The sequence below is a fragment of the Miscanthus floridulus genome, chromosome 1 (assembly GCF_019320115.1).
Source record: "Miscanthus floridulus cultivar M001 chromosome 1, ASM1932011v1, whole genome shotgun sequence".
Lineage (NCBI taxonomy): Eukaryota > Viridiplantae > Streptophyta > Magnoliopsida > Poales > Poaceae > Miscanthus > Miscanthus floridulus.
Genome location: NC_089580.1, coordinates 46,492,377 through 46,519,669, shown reverse-complemented (window position 1 = coordinate 46,519,669; position 27,293 = coordinate 46,492,377). Strand labels below are relative to the sequence as shown.

General features: G+C 45.5%; 1 pseudogene; it reads right to left on the bottom strand.

Annotated features, from left to right (window-relative positions):
• The window catches only part of LOC136456144 (cytochrome P450 87A3-like), a 39,824-nt pseudogene extending 15,376 nt beyond the window's left edge, over positions 1 to 24,448 (bottom strand).
• Between the last annotated feature and the right edge of the window lie 2,845 nt (positions 24,449 to 27,293).

The window sequence follows — 27,293 nt, the reverse complement described above, 5'->3', positions numbered from 1 at the left end:
AAAAAGTCTTATTTTAATGTTTATTATATATACCATTAGTCAAGTTACAAGATCATGGTTTAATTGAGCACTAGCAAAGCTACCCAATGCAAATCCCATACGAGACAAGGTATAAGTTCAATTCTAGGGAATCCCTATCAAGGTGACACATGCAACATGAATTAAATGTATTAAAATTAATAGGAAACAAGGATAATCCCATGCTATAATTGCCTTGAACAAAGTGCTCTTGCTGACACTACTCGTTAAAATAGTACTCTTGATCACCCACGAATTGCTCACCGTCTATACTCGATAACCAGAGCAACATACAAGCATCCAGAAGCAATCATGCAAAGCAAACAAAAGCTATAGATTAGAACAGTACACCAATCAGCATAAAGTCAAGATGAAAAGTTTGTAAAACGAATCTACATCTTGCTATAAATACACAGACGCGAAGATCACAAAAATCGGAGCTAAAAAGGAGAAGTTGTGAATTAAACAAGATTTCCTTTAATAAAATAATAGATTAAATATAACCTCAAATTTTAAAAGTTAAAAACATGCTTAACAGTAGTATGAACATGTAGATTACTTAATTACGAACCTAACGCAATTTGAACGGATCAAATCGGAGTTAAAACGAAAATTTTATGAGTAAAACAAGATTAGTGGCAAAACTGTAAATAGATGAAAACGTATTTTGGATCTAACAGAGGGAAACTACACTTTCAGAAAGAGAAAATGTATTATGGGAATATGCTATGGAGTGCGGGTTCTATTTCAATAAAACTTAGGGGCTCTTTTAAAAGTTTGCCAACTGAAGAGGTATCGTTGAATCTGGGCCATCGCATCTTAAACAGAGGGTGGAGATCAGATCGGGAGGGGGAGAGAGAGAGAGCGCGGTCGCTGGAACAGGGCCGGGCATGGCGGACCTCCATGGAAGACGGCGAGGAGCTCGCTGACGTTCGCGGTTTAGGGCCTACGGACCACCACTAAGCGAAGCAAGGGCACGGGGAGAGAGAGGAGATCAAAGTGAGCTCACCAAGGGAGTTTTCGTCAGTGAGGGCGGGACTACGGCAGTGGGTCGCTCGGTGAGGCGGACGGCGACGGCGGTGGCTCGAGCTGCTAGGGTTTGGCATCGGCGTGGAGCACAAGCGAGGGCGGCGCTGGCTCTAAGATTAGGTAGGAGAGCGGCATGGCACGGGTGCTATTTATGAGGGCGGAGCAGCGTGGGCAGCACGCTAAGACGCGGGCGTGGCGGAGGCGAAGACGAGCTTAGTGTCCGGCTTGGACACGCGCTGGAGGAAGGGGATAACCCTGACATGCGGGCCCAAGCTCTCAGCGAGAGGAGAGAGGGGAGAGGAGAGGCGGTTGCACTAGGCTGCTGGGTGAAGCTAAGCGGGCCGCGCGGAATGAAGAAGAGAGGCGGGAGGAGGCCAAAAACGAGAAGGGAGGAAGAAAACCTTTTTATTTTCCTTTTCTAATTTCCAAAGCAATTTTGAATTAGACTTTGAATTCCTTTTAAATTTTGAATCAATCCACTCAGCACAAAAATAAATATGCAGCAGCATGTATGCACGTATGTAGACCTTATATTTGATTTTAATTTGATAAAATTTATTATTTTTCTATGGTACATGCACACACTAATGCATAAATAAATCCAATTCACCAATTTTTAAGATGTTGCAAATTTTTTGGCAGTGTTTGGTTGGTATTAATCCAGTACTGTTCATGATAGAATTTACTGTGTATGCTGAAATTTTATGAGAAAAAAATACTGCTCTGGCTAAAAAAAAGAAACTAACCAGCCAGTCGAACACTGCCTTTGGGTGTTACACTCGGTCTCGTTGGTACTACTATCTTGGAGTAAGTCTGACGTAATCCTCTGCTAGATCGGTTCGGAGACATAATAATTGAGTCATTGAAGAAGCTTTCATTTTGGTCTCTTTTCGCGTCTGTCAATTCTTTCTCGTGCATCGTTTTCGCTGGCAGTCCATATCCGTGACCGTGAGTAGATACATTTTCTTTTTCTCGATTCGCCAGGCTAAAGCCGTTCTCCAATGTCCAACCAAGGACGACGTCCCGGTCCCGGTCCCGTCGAGGAGGACGGCGCCGCCCACGACTTAAAGAGTGCATCTATGTACGTATCTGTGTAGGTGCTTGGGCTTAGCTAGCTTGCCGTGTTGCAGTCCCACCGTGGTTCCTGTACATCCTTAGCTTGTTGCACATAATTTATGTATGTACAAATTTCCTGTAAAATAACGGTTCCTTACACTACGGGAGGCCGCGGCTTTGCCGAGTGTTTTTACACTCGGCAAAGAGCTCTTTGCACTCGGCAAAGTCCGCTCGGCAAATGGTCTTTGCCGAGTGTTTTTTATTCGGGCATTCGGCAAAACAATTAAAATTTTGCCGAGTGCTTGGGGCGGCACTCGACAAAATATTTTCGGCCGTTGCGGCGCCGGTCGTTAACGGTTATTTTGCCGAGTGCCCGACTCAGCACTCGGCAAATTTTTTATTATTTTTTTAAAAAAAATTACTTTGCCGAGTGCCCCTTTTTAGGCGCTCGGCAAAGCGTTTTTTTTATTTTTTTAAAATAATTTCTTTGCCGAGTGCACCTGTTTAGGCACTCGACAAAGAATTTCTGAATTTTTTATTAAAAAAATACATTGCCGAGTGCCGCGGCAAGGCACTCGGCAAAGAAATTTTTTTTAAAAAAAAATCTTTGCCGAGTGCCTTGCCCATGGCACTCGGCAAAGACCCCGAGAATTACAATTTTTTTACATTCCATTGTAACAGACAATATATATATATACATCAATCATCACATCTATATCACCAACATGCATTATATATCACAAGCATACGCATATTTAATAAATTCATCGAAAATTCATCATAAATGCACCAAAGTTCAACACCACAAGTTTATTATTACAAGTTCAACATCACAAAGTTCAACATCCATACTGCGGCGACGGAGACTGCAGGTGTGGCCCCCCGGACTGTGGTGAAGGACCGAACTGCGGTGAAGGGTTGACGCGATCAGCCGCCGGTGACACGGTAGCGGGATTGTTTGAACCCGCCGACGGAGGTTGCACAAAAGAGAAGAGATTGCATGTGTTAGACTCAAAATTGAAAATTTCGGCAGCACCTCCCCTGCACGGGGAGGTTTCCAACCTGCAAGAAACAACGGCATGAAGGCCGACAATCACAACGGCACGAAGGCCGAAAATCACAATGGCACGAAGGCCAACAATCCCAACGGCACGAACGCATTAAACTTTCATACTCACAGGAGTGAAGTGTCGAACCGGAGCTGGAGCTGGCAACTGCACTTGGACACCCGATGCTTGCCCGATGGTTTGCATGATCTGATACATGTCCGCCATCTGCTTGTTCGTGGCCTCTAGCTCTGCGGTCAGGTGCGCTTGCGTCTCCCTTGTCTCTGCCAACTCAGCCAGCAGTGTTTCAATCACATGTTTCAGTATTGCAAATCTGATCAATGTGTGTAACGTTCAATATACGACGAGTGAAACCAGAATTACCTGAAGTTCGTCGACCCGCGATAGTGTTGGAGTAGGCCGTGCACGTATGGGAAGGCTTCTGGCCGTGCTCTGTGCCCTCATGTCGGAGAGAGAGGGTGCAGAGCTCAAGGAGTCTGCGCCGTCTGCAATCCACAACCGCCCATGCTTCCTGCCTTGCCCCAGCCTCACGATCACCTCTGTCTCAAGGGGCTCAGTGCTCAGATTGTGATCTGAGCCACGGAGCGCCCTAATCGCCTCCGCGTAGTCTCTGACCTTAGCGTGGACGCTCGGGTCAGAGTAAGCCTGGGAAGTGGCATCCGGGTTGAAGACAACACCGGATTTCACTGGGCCCATGTGGGACACAGCCCATGCCCCAAACTCCGACACCAGCACGTCCGGGTGTGCCACCTCCTGTGAGAAAGACGGCAAGATGATTAGAAATCAGGCAAAATTGAGCGTTAGAATAGATAAATGACATCTCGTACAAGTGCCCGCTTGAATGCGGGGAGGTTGTGGCTCCCTTGGTGGTGAGTTGGACTGGTCCTCAGTGCCCGCTTCCGCTTGCCTTGCTCATGCTTTGCGATGTATGCCGGGTCAAGGTACCTGTCCACGATCCTCGACCATGCCGATCTATGCGACGTGCACCATGAGGCCGGCACCTACACATCAAGTGTTTGACATATAAGAAGATCAATTCTGGACCTACTAAATCTCAAAATGAATCAATATTATTCACCTACCTGAAGGTACTGCTCCTTGGTCAGCGCCACATTTCTTGCGCCGGTTTTGTTGAGGGGTTCTTTCTTGATGGACCTGTAGTAGTCGACGTGGGCCTGGAGTCGCGCCTCGTGAATCATGTCGCCGACATACTTCTTATAAGCTCTGTGTGCCGTCTAATCCGCCAGGGTCTCTTGATCTTCTTCGGCCTTGAAGTACCTCTGCATACAAACACGATGTATCCGTTCATTATTTCAATAAAAGACTTAACCAATGGAGGAGATGTATTGAGCTATGTTGTGAGACACTTACCCAAAAGTCCACCAAAACCCGCTCCTGCTTGTTGTCCTGCTTGTCATCCGAGCCGAGCTTGTACCTGTCCCACGACCAGGCCAGCTCCCACCTCCCCTCTTTCAAGTCCACAAGGCCGAGGAAGTGTTTCCTGCACAGACATCCCAGGACGGTAGTGGGGGTGCGGGGGGGGGGTCAAGAGCACCCGACAGAACTAGCCAGCCCCTGCATAAGTGATTAAGAAAAATTATCAGCTTCTCTTTTGATTTTCAATGTATCATATGAAGTACTAGTGATAACATCTATAGTCACTTACCTTCTTCCCACAGGACGAACCAGTGGGCGTCGGTCAGGAAGTGGAACCGAAGGAAGGCTTGTGGGACCTCGTAGGTAGGGAGCCGACTGAGTAGAACTGTGCTCCGTCTGCTGAGTCCCCTCGTCCCCCGACGGAGTGTCTATGGTCATGCCCGTGGCCGCCACATGGTCCTCCAGGGTAGGAGACGGGTCCTCCGGCTGGTCGAGAGCCGAGGGAGGAGGCGGGTCCCTCCTAGGGCGACCCTGACCCCTCCCCCTCCCCCTCCCCCTCCCCGTGCTGGGGCAAACCGGGCCTGCTCATGCCACTAGGGGCGAAGATGTTCCCTTGCCTCCATCAGGAGGGCGTAGCCTCTGATACACCGAGAGCACCTGCCTCGGTGAACGGTTGCCCACCATCTTTGTTCTGTCACTTGCAATGTACAAAGAATGAACAACAAGCGTTAGTACATACATGTCAAATAGTTCAAAATGAATAAACATAACAAAATTTAATAAAAAAACATAGTATTTCATGGTTTAGGAATAATCTTCATGATTGGGGTCATAGGTCTCATCATCACTGTCAAAATTGTCCAAATGGGCAACACTATCCGAAGGTTCTGTGTCTTCTTCATTGTCTCTGCCTAAATGGAATCGCTCAAGCATTTGAATGTCCTTCGGATTTAGCACTACATCTCCAGGGTCCTCGTCATCAACCATTTCATTGTCTACTTCCATGGCAGTCGTCACACTAGGTAAGACTATCTCAAAGCTCCCTTGTAGCCCATCTGCTTGATAGAACTCTCCATCATATGTGTTTGTGTCGAAGGTGTAATCTTCATCGTTTGGAACAGGTAGTTTACTGTGCGAAGATACCTGATGCACAATAGACCAACCCTTAAGATGGTCTTTGTCTTGGCACGCGTATGGCGTATGATACACCTGCACGGCCTGTTGAGCCACAATATAGATATCTTTTCCTTTATAGACAGAATCATGCCTAATCTCGACTAGCCCAAGATGAGGGGTCCGTCTTGTTCGTCCAGGATCAAACCAATGGCACTTGAATTTGACAGGAGTAAGAGGTACCCGACCCTCATATTCAAGTTCATAGATCTCCTCAATTATTCCATAGTATTCAACACCATTAGTGCCCGGCGTAAAAACTTGGTTATTGGTGGTTTTCCGACCGGGCCGAGTCTGCTCGTGTCTTGACGTGTGGAAGCGATATCCGTTCATGTCATAACCGGTATATGACTTCACCCTTAACTTGAAGCCGTTTGCAACCTGTCTCAACTCGTCACTCATGGATGCATTGGTTTGCGTCTGCAAGCTCAAGCATGATACATCGTTATACTATTGGAATGTACGAGCTACTAAGGAATATCGACGAACGTACGACCTTTTGTTTGAACCAAGAAATGAAATTAGGCCTCCCAGCTCCTGCACCTTGTGAAAGAAGGGTATCATGTTTGTGCGGGGTAGGATCCCTTGATTGATGCCACTCTTGACGAACAAATTCCCTGTACCAAAGAGAATCAATGGGGTTCGATACAGAATAGTGACATCGTATTGAAACAAGTTCGTTGAGAACTTACTTAATGAATGGCGCAACGTCGACAAGGTTGGTGAACACATATAGCATGATTATGCGCCACTCTTCTGTAACAGAACCGTCCAAATCATAAGAACGTAAGTACAAAAACAATCACCGAAGCGATCAAATTCCTGTACTTAAGCTCCCATAATCCCGGTAGTCCGGAAATCACGAAGGATTTTAACCAACTCTCGACATACAATCCAAGATAGTAGCGATTCAACACAACACATCATCTGTTACAACATTTCATAAGTAGCATTCGGATTACATCCATCAGAGTTCAAATAACATATTACAAACCAAGTTTGAGTGTGCGGAAGCAACATAGTTTAGTACAAAACATCATAGTTTTCAAATACATTGCCAAGTCTGAGTCAGGTCCCACAAGAGCATTATCAGGTACAAGAACTAGTAGAGACCGTGCCCAATGGTCTAGTCTTCATCCCCAGCTGGGAGAAGGTAGTACTTGTAGCAACCAAAGTAGAACTGGTCATCTGCAACAGGTGGGAGATAAACCCTGAGTACGAGAAGGTACTCAGCTAGACTTACCCGTCAAAACTAGAAATAAAAGACACCAAGGATCATGCAAGGCTTTTTAGGTGGGCTAGCTTGACACAGTTGCATAAAAGAGCTTATGATCATAGTAACCAATTTAAACTTAGCATCAAGCTTATCATCATTTACCTGTCCACTAGATTAGCACCTGTACTAGAGCACTCACTTATTAGGAGCAAACAATATTAACCATAGCAGGTATAATAAGGTTGTCATCATCATATCATCATTTCTGAACCATTATGTTATTTAGTGTATCTACATTGGAGATAAGCCCGTCAAGTTCTCACTAACCAGGAGAGACGGTGACTCGAATCGAATTACAACTCAGCTGAGGGGGTATTCCTAACTCTCACCCTGGCATACTTAGCAAGGGTAGCCGTGGGTTACCTTTGGTACAACTCAGGAACCAAATTCGCAGGTTCGATCAGCGCCAGCGCTCTCAGGGATTACCCTTCTGCCAGGACGATCAGGACTTTTAAATCACCAGCCCTTGGACTCACGCCTACGGCTCCCTTCTGAGGCGTACTTTATACTTATCGACTCCCGGCCTGAGGTGAGCTACTTGGCTTCGTGGTCGGTCTTCAGACACGACCAACTAAGAGAGAGGCATGCGTTCAACATGAACAGGAAAGGCTCCAAGAATCAGTCCTTAAGCGACACAGACGGAGTCGCTACAAACCGGCAAGCCTCCGTCCGGTCTTCATTTCAAATTAAGACTGGTTCTTTTCCATGATAGCAAATATAGCCAATTGTGCCACATGTATCTTCCTATATCTCGTAGGTGACAGGAAATCACCTGACTTCTACCGTGTTTAAGCAGGGCTAAGCACTACACGAGCCTGAGCTACATAGGATTCAGGGTAATAATATCTGGACAAGGAATGGGGTAACCAATGCAGCAAGTGTTTGCATCCAACACCTAAACTTAATGCAACAATATATGTAATAATAATACTGTAACTGCATCTCGGAAATTAGGAGGCTTAATATGCTCCGGGGCTTGCCTTTCATAAAGTTGCAAGGACGGTGATCCGGGCACTCAACGGCGACCTTGTCTGGCACTTCTCCTGAAGGCTGCTCCTCCTGAATCTCCGGTGTCGGCTGCTGCTGCTTGCTCGGTTCCTCGAATTCCAGTAGTGTTACTCCTTCCGGTACACCTATTGCATGCCGATGCACGAGATAAATATCATGGATGCATAAGGAATGACATGATGCTCATGATGAATGAATCACAGTATGTGTTTACGAAAGCATCACTGGACACTCGTTTACCGAGTAAATAGCTCTATTCAAATCACTTTAAGCATGTATCTAACTTAACTTAAAGAATAAGATCAACTTACCTAACTTGCATAACCTAAGATAAAGATGCTCATCTTCATTTAAAGGTCTAACACCTAGGAACATTACCACAAACTTAGAAATAGTAGAGGCATACATAAATTAATATTTAAAGTTTCATATGCACACAAGTAGTCCCTTAATTCAATCACAACTAAAGTTCTACAATTCCAAATGACTTGCATGAGGACATTCTGGAAAACTTGTGAAATTCTCTACAAATCAATTGTAAACATCAAAGCATGATTCTTACGTTAACCAAATCAAATTTCAGTAAACCTAGAATCTGTCCAGAAATGACAGGGTTACTAACTTAATTATTTAATGATGATGCAAAAGCCTAATTTGACCAAACCAAGTTTACTAACTTGTTGCACATACCAGAGGAACACTAGAAAGTATAATGCTAACTTCTAAATAACTTATTTAATGTCCTTTTCAAATTTATTTAGTTAATTAGGTGATTAAAGCAATATATATAGTAAAACTATTCAGAAAAATCTACAAAAATTACAGTAGCTACCTCATGCCTCACATAGACTACCATAAAAATTTCAAAGCCATTGAGCAAGCAAAACTTGCTGTATCCAAAATAACAGGTGGCATGCCTATTTTTAGCATAATTAGGAAACCCTAATGAAAAGTGTCAAGCAACAGATTTCACATTTTTCCTAGCATCATTCTAACATAAGAACCTTACTAACCAAATTTTACCTATACTGGATCTATAGAAAAATTATGAAAATTCACACAAGATCCATCCATTGATAAAAAGAAATTCTATAACTCAAAAACTATACATGCACTAGCTCTGAAATTTTAACCAGAGCTTCTACTAAGCAATAATATATTACCCACAAAATTTCATCATTTTTGGACCATAGAAACTCAAGATAAAATTGAAACAAGTTTGCATGTATCCAAAAACACATTTCAAAGTCCTATTTCATTCATCCAAAATTTCTAAAACATGTGCTCATATAATATTTTTATTAAATACTAGACATGACCAGGAACTTAACAAAATTGGAACCATAACATTTGGATCTACCAAACTTGAGTTACACATTTTTGAATCTATACACAAAACTGTGAAAAACAATTAAACAAAACAAAATGGAAAACCTACACAGCTACTGGGCCAGCCCAAGGAAATGGCAGCCCGCGAGCAATGCTGGTGCGGCCTAGACAACGGCGCGGCCCACGCTGGGCTCCCGCCTCAGCCGCGGCGACTGACGAGAGGGGCCCGCACGTCAGCGAGACAGACAGGGGAAAGGAGCGGACGGCGGCGTAGTTCGTCGCCGGTGGCTTCTCCGGTGATGGCAACGGCGCCAACTTGTTCGCCTCACCCGAGCGGACCTAGGGGAACCCTTTATTGCAGCTACTGACATAGCTAGAGGGGGTGGCGATGGCCACAGCGGCGCTCGGCGATGGCAGGGCCGGCTCCGGCGAAGCTACGGCGTCGTAGCCCGATAAGACGACCCTACGAGCTACGGCAACACTCCTAGAACCTAGCGCGAGACAGAGGAGGGATGGCAGGGGACTCGAGCAGCACGGCCGCATGCGAGCTCGGCCGGCGGTGATCATGGCGACCCGGTGGAGCCGCCTACGCGGTGAGCTCTACCTGGCGTGAAAAAACGATGACGGTGAGGTCGCGGACATGGAGGAACACACGGAGGTGCTGTGGCTGGGAGGAATCAGACCAAGGCGCTCGGTGGAGGTGGATTTTTGGCTCAGCGGCTTTGGTGTTCCAGCGGAGCTACGGCGAGCGGAGGAGGCGAAGGAATGGAGAAATGGAGCGGCGAGTGCGTCGGGCAGGCGCGGGGTGGCTTCAAGACGCGGCTGGCCGTGCCAGGGCATCCACGGTATGTGGCCTGCACGCTCAGGCGAGCGGCGACGGGTGGCACCACGCAGCATCGTCTCTCTGAACCGGTCGGCCACGTTCACTAAACGTTTTCTGAAAACACGATTCAAAGATCATCGATGGTGACTGACAGAGCAAGTTTGACGGTGATTTGCTCCTAAACCGTGATGATTTAGATCATGCCATAGTTAACAAAATTGATCATCTATATGTGAACTACAACTCTTATCATAGGAGCTCGAGCTGGTTTGGCTTTGTTAGGGAGATACAAGTCTCCAAACATTGGTACTTGAAACTGTACTTCACTTTAGGACTTGGAAAATTTGCTAAGTATGAAATCAGCATGGACATGTGACTTGTGGGCCATGTTTGAGCATGTTCCACACATTTTCATGAGTTGGTCATAAAACAACTTTTGTTCTTTGATAAATTAGCTACAATTTTGGTAAAGAGTGTAAAGCCATGCAAGGTTTCTAAGTTGGTCTTTTGAATCAGTCAAACAGTGACACTCCAAGGGTCAATTCAAGTCAAACCTTCACTTGAGGGCATTTTGGTCATTTAGATCTACATGAACAATGTCCCAACAAGTAACCTAAGTGTAGTTAAGGTGTAATAGACCATGATCAACCATTTTACAAAATTGTTATACCACTTCTAATGATCACATGTGATAAAGCAACTAAAACAAGCAATTCACTCATATGTTGCAATGCAATGTTTCACATGTTGCATGACTTTGTTGTTATTCTATACTTGTCACATTACTACCATGTTGCCATGTTTCAAGGTATAAGAAACTCAGGTTGCATTCACATGTTACACCATTACTATTCACAACACTCAAGTATGAAACATACACAATTGGAAAATGTTGCATATGCATGTTTCAGTAACAAAGGCATGATGATATAGATGATGCACATGTTTATGAAATGAAATGCAATTAGTAGAAGCCAAACACCTAGGGTGTTACAGCCCTCCCCCCTTAGAAAAATCTTGTCCCGAGATTTGGAAAGCGTACCATTTAATATAGAAAGCTGGATAGTTTTCCTTTAAATAATCTTCCCGCTCCCAGGTTGCATCCTGTTCACTATGATTACTCCAAACTATCTTGTATAACTTAACTACTCGTGTACGAGTCACTCTTTCTTGAGTATCTAGAACTTGCATGGGCTTCTCCTCATAAGAAAGATCAGATTTCAAGTTGACTTTCTTTGTTGCTATTCTCTCCTCGGGAATACAAAGACACTTCTTCAGCTGGGACACATGGAATACCGAGAATATAGCTCCCATCTCACGTGGTAGATCGAGCTTATATGCTACTCTTCCACTTTTCTCGATAATGCGGTAAGGTCCAACATATCGAGGCCAAGCTTCCTTTTAATTCCAAAACGCTTGACTCCTTTCATAGGGGATACCTTCAGATAAACATGATCACCTACTTCAAACTCAATAGGTTTTCTTCTCTTGTCAGCATAGCTCTTTTGTCGAGCCTGAGCGGCAGTCATATTCTTCTGTATAGTTCGGACTTGCTCTTCGGCTTCTTTTACAAAATCAATACCATAGAATCTTCTTTCTCCGGGTTCTACCCAGTTCAAAGGAGTTCTACACTTGCGGCCATAAAGAGCTTCAAAAGGAGCCATTTTGATACTCTCTTGATAACTGTTGTTATAAGAGAATTCAGCAAGAGGTAACCAGTCTTCCCAAGAGCCTTTGCAAGAGATAAGACAAGCTCTAAGCATGTCTTCAAGAATTTGATTAACACGCTCAGTCTATCCTGATGTTTGCGGATGATAGGTAGAACTATGGATTAAATGAGTGCCAAGATTCTGATGTAAGCACTCCCAAAAGCGAGCCGTGAATTGTGGTCCTCTATCAGAAACAGTGGATTTGGGTACACCATGGAGATGTACCACTTGTTAAAAATAAATCTCAGCATAATTGTGCGGGTGATAGGTAGACTTCACCGGAATAAAGTGAGCAGATTTAGTTAGACGATCTACGATAACCCAGATGGAATCACAACCCTTTTTGGTAGTGGGTAATCCAATAATGAAATCCATGCTAATTTCTTCCCACTTCTAGCCAGGAATAGAGAGTGGCTGCAATAATCTGAGCCTTATGTGAATAGCCTTGACTCTGCAACAGTTATCACACCTTGCCACGTAAGCTGCGATTTCTTTCTTCATCTTGGTCCACCAATAATACAGCTTGAGATCTTGATAAATTTTACTACTACCAGGATGGATGGACAATTTAGAAGAACGGGCTTCAGCCATAATTTGATTTCTAAGTTCTTTGTCTTTGGGTACCACAAGCCTATCATTAAACCAGAGAATTCCCTTGTCATCAACCCTAAAGTGCTTGGTTTCTTTCTCTTTCATCTTCCGCTTGATGTGAAACACACCCACATCAGTCTTCTGGAGTTTGATAATTCGACTTCTAAGAGAGCAATCCACAGTGATGTTGTGGAGCACTACAGGATGAAGGAGGTGTGCCAGATGAAAGTCTTCACTAACCAAGGAATTGCAATGGGCCTTTCTGCTTAAGGCATCAGCAACCATATTTGCCTTACCAGGATGGTAGTGCACTTGAAGGTTGTAATCTTTGATTAATTCTAACCATCATCATTGACGCATGTTCAACTCGGGTTGAGTAAAGATGTACTTGAGGCTTTTATGGTCAGTATAGATGTTGCACACATTACCCAGCAAGTAATGTCTCCAAATTTTTAGGGCATGAACAACTGCGGCTAGCTCTAAGTCATGGGTAGGATAGTTGACTTCATGCTTTCGAAGCTGGCACGAAGCATAATCAATTACCTGGCCCTCTTGCATAAGAACACACCCCAAACCGGTGCCACATGCGTCACAATAGACATCAAAAGGCTTCTCGATGTTAGGTTGTGCCAATACAGGAGCAGAGGTTAGTAAGGTCCACAAAGTGTGGAAAGCCTCTTCACACTTCGGAGTCCACACAAACTTCTCATCCTTTTGAAGTAGTCGAGTCATGGGCTTGGCGATTTTTGAGAAATCCGGGATAAAGCGATGATAGTAGCCAGCCAAACCCAAGAAACTTTGGACTTTAGTGACTGTAGTAGGTGCCTTCCACTCAAGGACTTCTTGCACCTTAGTAGGGTCAACCGAAATTCCATCACCAGATAACACATGACCTAGAAAAGGTATCTTGTTCAACCAGAATTCGCACTTGCTGAACTTAGCATAAAGCTAGTTGTCACACAACTGAGTTAAAACAATTCTCAAATGTTCAGCATGCTCTTCTTCATTCTGAGAATATACAAGGATATCATCAATGAACACGACGACAAACTTGTCCAATTCTAGCATGAATACAGAATTCATCAGGTACATAAAGTGTGCCGGAGCATTTGTCAACCCAAATGACATGACGAGGTATTTGAACAAGCCATAACGAGTAGAGAAAGCTGTCTTTGGTATATCTTCAGGATGGATTTTGATCTGATGGTAGCCAGACCTCAAATCGATCTTGGAGAATACCTTAGCTTTGGAGAGCTGATCAAACAGAATATCGATGCGAGGAAGAGGGTATTTGTTCTTGATAGTAACAACATTTAGGGGGCGATAATCCACGCACATGCGCAAAGATTCGTCCTTCTTCTTCACAAAGATGGCCGGACAACCCCAAGGAGAAGAACTAGGCCGAATCAAACCTTTCTTCAATAGCTCATTCAACTGACTCTTTAGCTTAGCCAACTCATTAGGCGGCATTCTATAGGGCCTTTGAGAAATAGGAGCTGTACCCGGAATGAGTTCTATCTTGAATTCTACATCATGGTCCGGAGGTAATCCAGGCAAGTCATCAGGGAAGACATCTGGAAACTCATAGACAACTGGTAGATCCTCAATGGCTTTGGCTAAGGTAGCATTGACTGTATTATGGATAGAGATATCACGAGGTAACTGTACTAGAAAACCCTTCTTATCCACAGGATCCCTCAACATTACCACACGGGTTGATGTATCGATCAACACTCCATTCCCTCTCATCCACTTCATTCCTAGAATTACATCGATTCCTACCCCTGGTAGAACTACAAGATCCATAAGGAACTCTCGATCCCCAATCTCAAGCTTTACATCTTTAACTACTTGGTTAGTCAGGATATTATTTCCAGCAGCACTAATACAATAACCACCCTTGACAATTGTAATCACATTCATATTATGCTCAGATGCAAAAGTAGAACTCACAAAGGAATGTGAAGCACCCGAATCAAAGAGCACAACTGTAGGGTAATCATTAACAAGGAACTTACCAGTGGTGACCACTTCACCAGTAGAAATTTCCTCCACTGTAGTGTAGTGAACACGCCCCTGACGGACGTTTCCTTGAGCATTCTTGGAAGGATAGGGACACTTATTAGCCCAGTGACCTGGCTGGTTACAGTTCTAGCATGGCCTATTTGCTGGCGGAACATTGGAGCTGCCCTGCCTAGAGGTATTCTTTGGCAAGGAAATTGTGTACCCCTTGCGGAAACCAGTTTTAGCTTGATTCTTCTTTTGAGGTGGGTGGTACCGGACATTAGCATTGGGTGGACGGTACTGGGTCTTGGATACCATTGGGGCCTTAGACTAAGAAGCACCAGCCTCAAAGTTTCTTTTACGGTTCTTAGAAGCAGCATATATCTTGTCATTGTTCTCCTAGGTTAGGGTGTCGCTGATAAACTCATTGAAGGTGACACACTTGCAGTTGCCCATAGACTTCATCAGTTTAGGGGAAAGTCCCCTCTTGAAGCTAGCTATTCTCTTGGCGTCAGTATCGATGAACTCGGGAGCATACCTCGCCAGGTTGTTGAATGCCTGGAGGTATTCATTAAGACTCTTGTTGCCTTGGGTTAGCTTCATAAACTCGGTATGCTTAATGGCCTTGAGACCAGGAGGGATAAAGTGTCCCTAGAAAGCTGTCTGGAACTAGTCCCAAACTATCTCAACGTTTGCAGGGAAAGTGGTCCTGTGATGGGTCCACCAGATGCCTACAGGGCCTTGGAGCTGGTGTCCTGCATACGAAGCCTTCATGCCTTCTGTCAAACGGAGCAATCTAAACCTTTGCTCTATCGTGCTCAACCATTCATCAGCTTGTAATGGTTCCTCTGCCTCATGAAAGATAGGAGGCTTTGTGTCCATGAAATCCTTAAAGCTGCTGTACTGGTTCAGCTCAGGTCCCTAGCGGACATGACGATCCTCATGGTTAGCCATCTGGCGCATAGCCTCAGCTAGCATGCGCTGACTTTCCACGACCATCTGCATTAGCTCAGCTAGTGTGGGCGGTGGAGGAGGTGGTTGTTCCTCATCTCCCATGCTACGACCACGACGAAGGTTATAAGCCATCTATAAAAGGTATAGCCAATGAGCACTGACGATGTGGAAACTTTTGTAGATGAATTGTATAATTATGCCAAACTGATTCCATTGGAGAGAATGCATTTATATTATCAACAGAGGCACAATCATTCATCACAATCACACAACTCATCAAGCGCATCAATCGACACATAAATGCGATGACTTAACCAACAACGAGATCCATAGACCACAAAGACGAAATTCATCAAAAGATCACATACGTGGAGCATAATATGTTCGATAGGTTACATCCCAGCCATAGTGGTTCCAACTTACATCAAGGGTAACATAGGGTTCGATATTACATCCCAACGATTAACTTGATACAAAGCTACTCGTTCATGCATGAGGATCAACAAAAGACTAGCTCTAGCACATTAGCTAAGTAGTAAGCTAAACTACGCATCATCCTCGGAGTCAGTGTTGAAGATCTCTCCTCCATCTTCATCACTAGTAGGCTCTAACTCCTCATCTTCCTCCTCATCAGGTGGAATGTCCTCAGGTCCATTGACCTCCATGTCATCATCACCTTCAGCCATGATGACACCAGAGCCCATCTCATCCTCATCATCAGGTGGCAGGAGAGGGTGAAGTTGATTGTGTAACAGGTGAATCTCCTCATGGAGATGGTCATTGTACTCTTCAGCAACTACCACTTGCTGCTCTAGTTCCACTTGTCACGCTCTCAACACATTCTCTTCGTGCCAGGCTTCATTCCATTGGTTCATCACGTGAATCAACATACGTTCATAGTTGCTGTGAGCAACTGTCAACCTCTGAACCTCAAGGGTCTCTTGGTCCCGTTCCTGTGTTACTTGCTCCAAACGGTGCTGAGCCGCATTCCTCTCAGCAGTCACCCGAGCCAGCTCTATCCTCAGCCTTTCCGCCTCAGTAGGCTCAGGACAGGGCTCACGAGGAGCTAACTGGTGACGAGGCGCCCTGCCTCCAGCAGACTTATGAGCAGTGAGTTTCGTACGCGCCATCTGTAGCAAAAAGTTACAACGTAAGGGGAGAATCATTTAAGGGATACGAAATTTAATTAGTCGGGACAATCATATTTTAAGGGAGGGAGTAATGCAAGAAATGCCATGTATGCTTGAACATGATGCATGCACGATCCGTACGTCCTCACAAACCTAGAAAAATTTAAAGGCTAGTGAAATATACGGTGGCATACATACGTTCTCTCATATACGGTAGCTAGTCGATCTACAACAATACGTTGTTAGTGTACCTGCAGAAAATTTTATTTCAGCCCAGTAATTTCCCAAAAAGCATAGAAAACAAGCAGTAAACTAAATACTTTCATACATGCATCCCCTGATGCATATACTCTAGTATCACAGCTACCCGTCAGAGATACCCACATTTAAGTACTCTCATAGATACATGATCGAACATGTAAGTATGCGAGCAACCACAACTACTCTCCCCTAGACCGATGATTGGACGGTCATGCTCTCACAACTCCCACTTACCAGAGCGTAGAGGTATTTTGATCCATACATTACCACCCAAGCGGATGGCATCCATACAATAGCACGCCGTATGGACGATGAAACAGAAACAAGCAGGAACCCCAAAGTTAGTACTTTAATAAGCCACCTAAGAGTCCTTATTTGGGCATAAGGGATATGACCACTGGCAATACTTAGTATTTAATTTAGGATTTTCATAAATACTTTTGTTTTAAATACACAAATGACATGTTTAGTGTCAAATCTTGCTCTGATGCTAGCTGTAACAGAACCGTCCAAATCATAAGAACGTAAGTACAAAAACAATCGCCGAAGTGATCAAATTCCTGTACTCCCATAATCCCGGTAGTCCGGAAATCATGAAAGATTTCAACCAACTCTCGACATACAAACCAAGATCGTAGTGATTCAACACAACACATCATCCATTACAACATTTCATAAGTAGCATTCGGATTACATCCATCAGAGTTCAAATAACATATTACAAACCAAGTTTGAGTGTGCGGAAGCAACATAGTTTAGTACAAAACATCATAGTTTTCAAATACATTGCCAAGTCTGAGTCATGTCCCACAAGAGCATTATCAGGTACGAGAACTAGTAGAGACTGTGCCCAACGGTCTAGTCTTCATCCCCAGCTGGGAGAAGGCAGTACTTGCAGCAACCAAAGTAGAACTGGTCATCTGTAACAGGTGGGAGATAAACCCTGAGTACGAGAAGGTACTCAGCTAGACTTACCCGTCAAAACTAGAAATAAAAGACACCAAGGATCATGCAAGGCTTTTCAGGTGGGCTAGCTTGACACAGTTGCATAAAAGAGCTTATGATTATAGTAACCAATTTAAACTTAGCATCAAGCTTATCATCATTTACCTGTCCACTAGATTAGCACCTGTACTAGAGCACTCACTTATTAGGAGCAAACAATATTAACCATAGCAGGTATAATAAGGATATCATCATCATATCATCATTTCTGAACCATTATGTTATTTAGTGTATCTACATTGGAGATAAGCCCATCAAGTTCTCACTAACCAGGAGAGACAGCAACTCGAATCAAATTACAACTCAGCTGAGGGGGTATTCCTAACTCTCACCCTGGCATACTTAGCAAGGGTAGCCGTGGGTTACCTTTGGTACAACTCAGGAACCAAATTCGTGGGTTCGATCAGCGCCAGCGCTCTCAGGGATTACCCTTCTGCCAGGACGATCAGGACTTTTAAATCACCTGCCCTTGGACTCACACCTACGGCTTTCTTCCGAGGCATACTTTATACTTATCGACTCTCGGCCTGAGGTGAGCTACTCGGCTTCGCGGTCGGTCTTCAGACACGGCCAACTAAGAGAGAGGCATGTGTTCAACATGAACAGGAAAGGCTCCAAGAATCAGTCCTTAAGCGACACAGACGGAGTCACTGCAAACCGGCAAGCCTCTGTCCAGTCTTCATTTCAAATTAAGACTGGTTCTTTTCCACGATAGCAAATATAGCCAACCGTGCCACATGTATCTTCCTATATCTCGTAGGTGACAGGAAATCACCTGACTTCTACCGTGTTTAAGCAGGGCTAAGCACTACACGAGCCTGAGCTACATAGGATTCAGGGTAATAATATCTGGACAAGGAATGGGGTAACCAATGCAGCAAGTGTTTGCATCCAACACCTAAACTTAATGCAACAATATATGTAATAATAATACTGTAACTGCATCTCGGAAATTAGGAGGCTTAATATGCTCCGGGGCTTGCCTTTCATAAAGTTGCAAGGATGGTGATCCGGGCACTCAACGGCGACCTCGTCTGGCACTTCTCCTGAAGGCTGCTCCTCCTGAATCTCCGGCGTTGGCTGCTGCTGCTTGCTCGGTTCCTCGAATTTCAGCAGTGTTACTCCCTCTGGTACACCTATTGCATGCCGATGCACGAGATAAATATCATGGATGCATAAGGAATGACATGATGCTCATGATGAATGAATCACAGTATGTGTTTACGAAAGCATCACTGGACACTCGTTTACCGAGTAAATAGCTCTATTCAAATCACTTTAAGCATGTATCTAACTTAACTTAAAGAACAAGATCAACTTACCTAACTTGCATAACCTAAGATAAAGATGCTCATCTTCATTTAAAGGCCTAACACCTAGGAACATTACCACAAACTTAGAAATAGTAGAGGCATACATAAATTAACATTTAAAGTTTCATATGCACACAAGTAGTCCCTTAATTCAATCACAACTAAAGTTCTACAATTCTAAATGACTTGCATGAGGACATTCTGGAAAGCTTGTGAAATTCTCTACAAATCAATTGTAAACATCAAAGCATGATTCTTACGTTAACCAAATCAAATTTCAGTAAACCTAGAATCTGTCCAGAAATGATAGGGTTACTAACTTAATTATTTAATGATGATGCAAAAGCCTAATTTGACCAAACCAAGTTTACTAACTTGTTGCACATACCAGAGGAACACTAGAAAGTATAATGCTAACTTCTAAATAACTTATTTAATGTCCTTTTCAAATTTATTTAGTTAATTAGGTGATTAAAGCAATATATATAGTAAAACTATTCAGAAAAATCTACAAAAATTACAGTAGCTACCTCATGCCTCACATAGACTACCATAAAAATTTCAAAGCCATTGAGCAAGCAAAACTTGCTGTATCCAAAATAACAGGTGGCATGCCTATTTTTAGCATAATTAGGAAACCCTAATGAAAAGTGTCAAGCAACAGATTTCACATTTTTCCTAGCATCATTCTAACATAAGAACCTTACTAACCAAATTTTACCTATACTGGATCTATAGAAAAATTATGAAAATTCACACAAGATCCATCCATTGATAAAAAGAAATTCTATAACTCAAAAACTATACATGCACTAGCTCTGAAATTTTAACCAGAGCTTCTACTAAGCAATAATATATTACCCACAAAATTTCATCATTTTTGGACCATAGAAACTCAAGATAAAATTGAAACAAGTTTGCATGTATCCAAAAACACATTTCAAAGTCCTATTTCATTCATCCAAAATTTCTAAAACATGTGCTCATATAATATTTTTATTAAATACTAGACATGACCAGGAACTTAACAAAATTGGAACCATAACATTTGGATCTACCAAACTTGAGTTACACATTTTTGAATCTATACACAAAACTGTGAAAAACAATTAAACAAAACAAAATGGAAAACCTACACAGCTACTGGGCCAGCCCAAGGAAATGGCAGCCCGCGAGCAATGCTGGTGCGGCCTAGACAACGGCGTGGCCCACGCTGGGCTCCCGCCTCAGCCGCGGCGACTGACGAGAGGGGCCCGCACGTCAGCGAGACAGACAGGGGAAAGGAGCGGACGGCGGCGTAGTTCGTCGCCGGTGGCTTCTCCGGCGATGGCAACGGCGCCAACTTGTTCGCCTCACCCGAGCGGACCTAGGGGAACCCTTTATTGCAGCTACTGACATAGCTAGAGGGGGTGGCGATGGCCACAGCGGCGCTCGGCGATGGCAGGGCCGGCTCCGGCGATGCTACGGCGTCGTAGCCCGATAAGACGACCCTACGAGCTACGGCAACACTCCTAGAACCTAGCGCGAGACAGAGGAGGGATGGCAGGGGACTCGAGCAGCACGGCCGCATGCGAGCTCGGCCGGCGGTGATCATGGCGACCCGGTGGAGCCGCCTACGCGGTGAGCTCTACCTGGCGTGAAAAAACGATGACGGTGAGGTCGCGGACATGGAGGAACACACGGAGGTGCTGTGGCTGGGAGGAATCAGACCAAGGCGCTCGGTGGAGGTGGATTTTTGGCTCAGCGGCTTTGGTGTTCCAGCGGAGCTACGGCGAGCGGAGGAGGCGAAGGAATGGAGAAATGGAGCGGCGAGTGCGTCGGGCAGGCGCGGGGTGGCTTCAAGACGCGGCTGGCCGTGCCAGGGCATCCACGGTATGTGGCCTGCACGCTCAGGCGAGCGGCGACGGGTGGCACCACGCAGCATCGTCTCTCTGAACCGGTCGGCCACGTTCACTGAACGTTTTCTGAAAACACGATTCAAAGATCATCGATGGTGACTGACAGAGCAAGTTTGACGGTGATTTGCTCCTAAACCGTGATGATTTAGATCATGCCATAGTTAACAAAATTGATCATCTATATGTGAACTACAACTCTTATCATAGGAGCTCGAGCTGGTTTGGCTTTGTTAGGGAGATACAAGTCTCCAAACATTGGTACTTGAAACTGTACTTCACTTTAGGACTTGGAAAATTTGCTAAGTATGAAATCAGCATGGACATGTGACTTGTGGGCCATGTTTGAGCATGTTCCACACATTTTCATGAGTTGGTCATAAAACAACTTTTGTTCTTTGATAAATTAGCTACAATTTTGGTAAAGAGTGTAAAGCCATGCAAGGTTTCTAAGTTGGTCTTTTGAATCAGTCAAACAGTGACACTCCAAGGGTCAATTCAAGTCAAACCTTCACTTGAGGGCATTTTGGTCATTTAGATCTACATGAACAATGTCCCAACAAGTAACCTAAGTGTAGTTAAGGTGTAATAGACCATGATCAACCATTTTACAAAATTGTTATACCACTTCTAATGATCACATGTGATAAAGCAACTAAAACAAGCAATTCACTCATATGTTGCAATGCAATGTTTCACATGTTGCATGACTTTGTTGTTATTCTATACTTGTCACATTACTACCATGTTGCCATGTTTCAAGGTATAAGAAACTCAGGTTGCATTCACATGTTACACCATTACTATTCACAACACTCAAGTATGAAACATACACAATTGGAAAATGTTGCATATGCATGTTTCAGTAACAAAGGCATGATGATATAGATGATGCACATGTTTATGAAATGAAATGCAATTAGTAGAAGCCAAACACCTAGGGTGTTACATCTTCTAGATCCAATCTCTTGGGGGTCGATCCACTTGCGCTGCTTAGTTGGTATTTGAAAAGGCTGAGGGTCGATTCAACTTCGCCAGTATTGTAACAAGGGGGTGGATTATGCTTGCTAGGAAGGTTCAGCTTGTAGTAGGATGTCGTGAAGTTTGCTACTTCCTCCCGAATGCTTGCCTCTGCAATGGAAGCCTCAATTCTGGCTTTATTTGTACATTTCTTGCGAAGAGTCTTTAGACATCGCTTGATTGGATAGCACCAATGGGCCTGCATGGCCCCCCCAACCGTGCCTCGGTCGGGAGGTGCACAATTAGATGCTGCATCAGCAAGAAAAAGCCAGGTGGAAAGATCTTCTCAAGCTCATAGACCAACTCAGGTGCCATAGTTTCCAATTCTGTAATGACGGTCGAAGATAGCTCCTTGGCACAAAGCTAGCGAAAGAAGTAGCTCAACTTTGCCAGCACTAGCCAGACATGCTCAGGGACATAGCCTCGAACCATCGATGGAAGTATCCACTCAATCCATATGTGGTAGTCATGACTCTTCATCCTGTTGACTCATAGAGTCTCTAAGTTCACTCCCCTGCTCAGATTCGCTGCATACCCATCAAGGTACATTAAATTCTTGATCCATCGAAGTACTTCCCTCCTTTGATCGATTTTCAAGACATAGGGGGCTCTAGGCCTTCTCCATTGCTTTCCTATTGCAGGAGGCCGCATCTCTAGGTTTGGCCTATCGCATAACGTCGCTAGGTCCACTCTAGCCTTAGGGTTGTCCTTAGACTTGTCAGTGTCCATGAGCGTTGCCCAAAGTGCCTCGACGATATTCTTTTTAGTGTGCATCACATCAATGTTATGGGGCAGTAGGAGGTCATCAAAATAGGGGAGCCTCATCAAGACAGACTTATGAGTCCACATATGTTGCTCACCATATCCCACGAAACCACCATCTTCGTTGGGCACGAGACCATCTATCTGAGCATGAACCTCCGCCCTAGTCCTCAAGCGTGGTCTAGGGTCCGTCACTTTGACACCTTTCATAAATCTCTTGACATCTTCTTTGAATTGATGGTCAAGAGGGAGGAATTGACGATGTTTGTCGAACGACAAATATTTGCCACCCTTCTTCAACCATATGAACCTCACAGCTTCCTTGCATATTGGGCATGGGAACTATCCCTGAACACACCAAGCACACATTAACCCATACGCCAGGAAGTCACGCAGGGAGTAGTGGTACCAGACGTGCATTTTGAAGCTAGTCTTCGTAGCTCGGTCGTATGTCCACACCCCTTTGACCCAAGCATCGATCAACTCATCTATCATAGGCTCCATGAAGACACCCATATTACTCCCTGGGTGTCTAGGGATTATCAATGATAGGAACATAGTATGCCGTTGAAAGGAGACACCGGGGGAGGGGGAGGAGATTCAGGGGGATGATGAACATGGGCCAACATGTGTATGGTGCAGCCATCATGCCATATGGATTGAACCCATCTATTGCTAGCACAACACGTACATTACGAGCCTCCTCTGCTTTGAGAGGATGTCGCGAATTGAAGTACTTCCATGCATCAGCATCGGATGGATGTACCATCTTCTCAGGATTGTACTATGTGCCGTTTTTGTGCCATGTCATCTGTTTCGCAGATTCCTTGGTCATGAATAGTCATTGGAGCCTCGGCAGGAACAGAAGGTGTCGTAGGACTCTCATGGGGATCTTAAGCTGCCTCTTCTGGCCATCGCCTGAGTCTACCTCCACGTACCTAGAGGATTTACACTTCGGGCAGTACTTTGCATCCGTGTGTTCTTTCCTAAATAGGACGCACCCCTTTGGACACACATGTATCTTGTCATACGGCATCTTAAGTGCAAGAAGGAGCTTCTCTGTCTCGTACAAGTTCTTCGGCATAATGTGTGTCTTCGGTAGCATATCGCTCCACACGGCCACCATCTTGTCGAAGCCTTCTCGACTTAGGTTTAACTCGGCCTTCAACCCCATTACGCGACCAATGGCATCCAGCTGAGAAATATTAGTATGATCATGAAGGGGTCTCTGTGTCGAGTCCAACATTAGGTAGAAGGCACCTGTGGCAGCCTCCATCTCCTCCTTGTCATGTCCTTTAGCGAACTGAGCTTGGTGCGTGTCATCTAGCATGTCTGCTACCCCGGCATCATCATCGAAAGCCTCGAGCCGTGGTCTCACCACATCCTCCTTGATACGATTGTCTTCACCATGGTGGATCCACCGGTGGTAGCCCAGAGTAAATCCAAACTTCACAATATGTTTACCCATGGTTAACCTATCTTTCCTTCTTCTGTTGTCACAACCGCTGCACGAACAAACCACTAGAGAATGGCCTCCAGCACTCTTGCCAAATGCATACTGTAAGAATTCTTCGACCTTGACTATAAATAGCAAGTCGTAATCGTGCTCGTCTCTCCGGAGCGTGTACATCCACTCACGGTCCTCCATCCTTTCACAGACGTATCATCACATATGAGTCACCATCAATTGCATCTACGCGGTGTCCCTACTCTCTAATAGGTGAGGAATATAGGTCCTAATCCCACCCGTGGATCCTTAGATGAGGTTAGTTTCCATGCTTCGCTCCTATTTGCGACGGAATTTCGGCAGCACCTCCCCGCTGTTCTCCCGATACACGTCCTGCAAGGGAGAGTGTGTATCCGGAGAACAACAGGGGGTGATGCCGAAACACCATCTTGGACCAGAGCGGACCATGGAAACTAACCCATCTACGCATCCGCGGGCTGTCCAAAAAATGTGGACAATCCGAAACAGAAACGCTCGCAGATATGCAAAGACCTACATAACTCTGACCGCATCTCTTTCAGACGGGAGACTCCTAACTAGGATCAGTGACCTAAGACCATGATACGGATAGAGGGGTTATACCTAGGGTGCCGGTGAGGTAAGGCTAGCGGGGCTATGGTGAGTCAGTGCAGTGGCGCCGCGATGCGGTGCAGGCAGACCCGCAACGCTAACGAAGACAATTGGGGTCACCGAGGTCCCTCCGCGCGGGGCCTCCTCCTGCATAAAAAGGCAATACATTAGTGACAATTGAAAATTTTGGTAGAACCTCCCCTGCATGGGGAGGTTTTAGAAACCTACAAAAAAGATCGGCATGAAGGCCAACATCCACAAACAACGACTCGATGGCCGAAAACCACATACAACAACTATTACTACTAACAAGGGCTCGATGGCCGACATCCATTGCACGATTTGAATAGAAAGGGAAGGGCGAACCTAGTGTGCTCATCGACGGTGGGCGGAGTCGGGAGCGGGGCGCCGAGGGCACGACACCGCTGCTAACAAGGCATGGACAGCGGCCGGGCCTCCTCCTCCCTTCTTCCTCCTCCCTTCTCCTCTCCACCTCCCTTCTTCTTCCTCCTCCCTTCTCCTCTCCTCCCTCCCTTCTTCCTTCTTCCTTCTTCGTCCTCCCTTCTTCCTTCTTCCTCCTCTTCTCTTCCTCCTCTTCTCCCCTTCCCTTCTCTCCCTCCTCCACTGCTCCTCCTACCTCCCCTGCTCCTACGGGCGGCGCAGCAAGGGAAGGGACAGCCGAGACACGGCCGCCGCTACCGAAAATGGCCGGTCGGCACCAGCTAGCCACCTCTGGGCGGCCGAGGCGAGGGGGGCCGGGCCGCGAGGAGCTGCCGGGGCGGGGCACGGTGCGGTCGGCGATGGGGGCGGGCGAGGCCGGCGACGGGCGCGGTCGCGGGCAAGGCCGGTGGAGGGCGCGGGCAAGGCCGGCGGCGGGCGCGAGGAGCTGCCGGGGAGGGACGCGGCCGGTGGCTGGGGGCGGGGCGCGGCGGGTGGGCGTGGGGAGCTGCCGGGGAGGGGCGTGGCCGGAGACGGGGGTGGGCGCGGCGGGCGTGGCCGGCGACGGGCGAGGCCGGCGGATGGCGTGGGTGCGGGCGCGGGGAGCTACCGAGGCGGGGCGCGGCCGGCGGCTGGGGGCGGGGCGCGGCCGGGGGCGGGGTGGGCGCGGGGAGCTACCGGGGTAGGGCGCGGCCGGCGGCTGGGGGCGGGGCGCGGCCAGAGACGGGGGTGGGCGCGGCGCCGGCTGGGGTGGGCGCGGGGGAGCGGGCGGGGGTTGGGCCGGTGGGGTTTTACTGTTTTTTTTATTTCAACTTTGCCGAGTGCCCCCTGGGCCGGCACTCGGCAAAGCCCACTTTGCCGCGCTGGGGTTGGGCCGGTGGGGTTTTACTGTTTTTTTATTTCAACTTTGCCGAGTGCCCCCTGGGCCAGCACTCGGCAAAGCCCGCTTTGCCGAGTGACCCGCATGGCACTCGGCAAAATATTTTTTTTTTATTTTGGGCCCAAATTTTTTTCTGGGCCTTGTGACAGTATTTCAAACTCTATTTTAAAATTTGGGGCAAATTTGACTTTTTTTTATATATTTCATTAGTTTATTTCGTTTCGTCGAAATTTTCGGGATATTTCAAATTTGAACTGAATGTACATGGAATAATGGACTTTGGTCATCCAAAAATTGATACTCATGATATTTAGGGTATGTTTAGGCCGTATCCAGGAACTCACATGAAATGTCGAGCATCTCGTTGACGTAACATGTCGAGGTACTTGCTGGAAATGTGATTTTAAATTATATAAAATGCAAACGAAGTCCGAAAATCACGAAACTTGTCGAGACGTCGTGTTATCGCATGTGGAGGCTGTGGTAAAGAATTGAGAAGGTTTCGGGCAAGTTGTGACGTTGGATGCCAAAAATCCAGACATCTCGATAAAAAGCACTCGGCAAAGTCCAGTTTTCCAGTAGTGTTAGCTTCCTTTTCTGTTTTCTGTTCCCTATGTAAGTCTGCATCTTGATATTGCACATGTGAATGAATGAACAATAAATAAGAGCATGAAGAGAACGCCAGCATTGGGATCAACGATTCACCATGCAAATATGGGTTTTCTTTTTTATTATAGATATAAAATATAATGGAAATAATACAATCTGCTTCGTCCTCCGATCCTAGGAGAGAAATCAGGTCAAGCTTATTTCAAGTTCCTCCAAAACCAAAGTAAAACCGAACTCACAATCCCACACAAAATTAACCTTTAATCCTAAACATAAAAGACCATTCACGGAAGCAAAAAATTCATAAATATGTTTTTGTACCTCGGTTTATTCTTAACCAAATCACAATTACGCCATATTTGTTGAAATCGAAGGATTAATTCTGCGATTTCAGTCAACCATTGCGCATTGATGAGGAAAGCAAGTGGCAACTCATGTTTTTTTCGTGCGTGGTCTGTGTTCTCTACGATAATTGCAAGTACAGTCACA